This window comes from Sciurus vulgaris, assembly GCF_902686455.1.
Source record: "Sciurus vulgaris genome assembly, contig: HiC_scaffold_296_arrow_ctg1, whole genome shotgun sequence".
Classification (NCBI taxonomy): Eukaryota; Metazoa; Chordata; class Mammalia; order Rodentia; family Sciuridae; genus Sciurus; species Sciurus vulgaris.
This window is the reverse complement of record NW_027632755.1, coordinates 26,990-29,943: the sequence shown is the minus strand read 5'-3', so window position 1 is coordinate 29,943 and position 2,954 is coordinate 26,990.

The window sequence follows — 2,954 nt, the reverse complement described above, 5'->3', positions numbered from 1 at the left end:
TTGGACATAAATGAGATCAGTGGCAATCACAGTTATGTATGTTCATAATTGTAACTGTTTATTCACATGTTGTATATTATTTTCATCAGTGAGGTTTTACCAATGAAAACACAAACAATATACAGAAAAAAATGCTTCAATTACTAGAATAAACCTCATGTTTATGTTGCTATGATTTCTAACATTATTTTCATACTCATTAGATTGCTTTAGATCTAAATATTAATTTATGACATTTAAATTCCTAAAGAGTATTGCAAAAGGTCATTTCATTTGAACTAATTTACATTCTGGATGTGAGAAAAAAAGGATGAAACTACAAATTCAAATTCCCATGTTTACATACCTGTGACTGCTTATTTTCAGTGCCACTAAGTGTTTCCTCCTCTTCCTCTGATGTTACATCTAACAGTAGCCTGTTGACAAATGGATAGTTTACTTAAGTTACTTAGTACTCCTTGAAAGAGTAACAGTCTATCAAATTAAAAACTAATAATAGGCTTTATACTAGATCATCCTTTACTTTAGAAACAATCTTACTCTGCTGTGTGTGTTTGTGTGTGTTTGTGGGTGTGGTGTGGGTGTGTATTCATGTTTTGTGATTTTATCCAGGGACTTCAGCAACCTTAGCAATTACTCTACCAATGAGTAGTTTTTCCAAACTCATTTTTCTTTGAGACAGAGCCACTCTTAATTGTTCAGAGTGTCATCAATCATGCCATTCACCCCTCTCAGCCTCCTAAGAAGCTATGTTTATCTGTGACCAACTAACCCAGCAAATATTTACTATGTTATGCATGCTTGTCCTGTTCAAGAACTTCAAAACTCATCAGGGAAAAACTACATGTGAACAGGTTTAATGCATAAAAATAACACAAAGATTTATCCCTCCAGAAAAATTAAAAGTTCCCTAAAATAAATTTATAAAAATACCCACAAAATATCCAAATGTACAGTTTGCTACTCTTTTCATAATACTAACTTTCAACATGCTCTGTTCATCAGAACTGTTTTCCTAATACTGATACTTCTTACTCATTTGTCAATGAATGCCTTCATATCTAAAATGTTTTTTCCACTATTCTGATGAATTGATTTTCTTCCTTTAGAAGGCAAACTATTTGTTCAGTCCTTCAGGACTATGGTTATCCTTCCTGATATAGTGTTTTCCTCTCTTGGGGCTACCTTAGTTACCCAGCAACTATTTTACTTAGGACCTAACAAATTTACCTATAAAAATTTTCTGTTCAAATCTAATAAATTTACTCCCAGATTGTTGGGGATATTTTTATATCACCATGGTGTCAACAGTTCTAATTATTTGAACCAATAACTGAATAAGTTTTTGGTAAGAGGTAGTTGAGAAAAAAGGTACCATTTCTGGAGGTTGGTATGAAGAGCAGCTTAAGGAGTGAGACTATCATCCAGAGGCAGAAAATGGTAAGAACAGGGAAGACTGTAGCATGACACAGAAAAGCACCAAATTAATCTGTATGTGTATGACAATATAGGGATAGGTGAGAAGTAATGACAGAGGACATTACAGGCAGGAAAAGGGATAAAGGATGATGGCTACATATGCAGTATAGCTAGACCAATATCAATGCTGTGGGTGGTAGACATGAAGGGCCTTTGTGAGAATACAGATGAATAATGAAAAGGCAACAGTGCAGTGTGACATTCATGAAGGCCTGAATGGAGGGAGTCTGTCCAGAAATACAGAGGATAGACAATTTTCAGTGACCTGTGTAGAATCAAGTTTAATTAAATGAACAAAGTTTAAGAAGCTGGGCCAGCTGAGATGCTTCCTCTTGTTTCCTTTGCATTTCTTTCCAGAGTTACCTAGTTCATTTCCCTTTCCTGTGAGCTATTCAAAAGCAATTTCTAGAGTTTGGTCTTCAATTATTCCTATTACAATTTCTTCCTTTGCAGTAGTTTTATATTAAAATACATATATTTGGTACCAGATATATACCCCAGGAGACCTATATGACTGAGCCTCATCTTCAGCATTATTTACTTTCTTAATAACTGACTAATATTATTTATTTATTTCTGAGATAACTTCTTGTTAAATTGTGATGGCCTCACTCTTTGCTGAGGCTGGCCTAGAACCTGTGATCCTCCTATACCAGTCTCTTGGTTCACTGTGATTTCAGGTGTGTCAATGTACTTCATTGCCTAGGAATATAATTTTTGTATCTTTCTTGTTTTTATCCTTTTCCTTTCCCCAGAGATATGCTCAGAATAAAAAAAAAATATTGTGCTTTCACTGGATCTGGTTATGACTGAATTAACATGCAACAGCTCTTCATTTAGACTTCCTCAAGACAGTTACCTCCCTTGCAAATCAGAATGCAGTCTGTGGATCATGAGCATTGGAAACATCTTTACATGTTTTAGAAATGTGGATGCAAAAACCTGTTGAGTAAAATGTGCATTTTGAACATGGTCACCAAAATTGGATTCAGTAAAGTTTGAGCATTCTTGGGTATAACTACTCTTCTACCAGTTCCTCTAACATAACTTGCCTATTTGAAATCCTCATATTTTGTTTCCCAAATTGTAGGTGTATTAGTATTTATTATCTTTCAGTGAACATTTTATCAGGGTAGACTTTACTGATCCTTTCATAATAGTCCTACCTTTATTCATTTCCAGATTATATTATCCTGCACCATATTTACATTTCTAGGAAATCAGAAACTTTCACATAGCAATAGATTACATACATCTCTGGTGAATCATTGTGTTCATATTTTATTTATTGCAAACCAAATATAGCATGCATGATGTGGCATGTATTTTTTAATTACTTTCCATTGTTGATAAAGAAAAGAACTGTTGGAAATTTTTACTCTGTCTCTCAGACCTGTGTTGTTACAGGAAACTCACTTTTTCTAATCCTGTGCTCTTCCACTTTCTAAAGTTTAATCTGTTTTTACCTTCCTTCA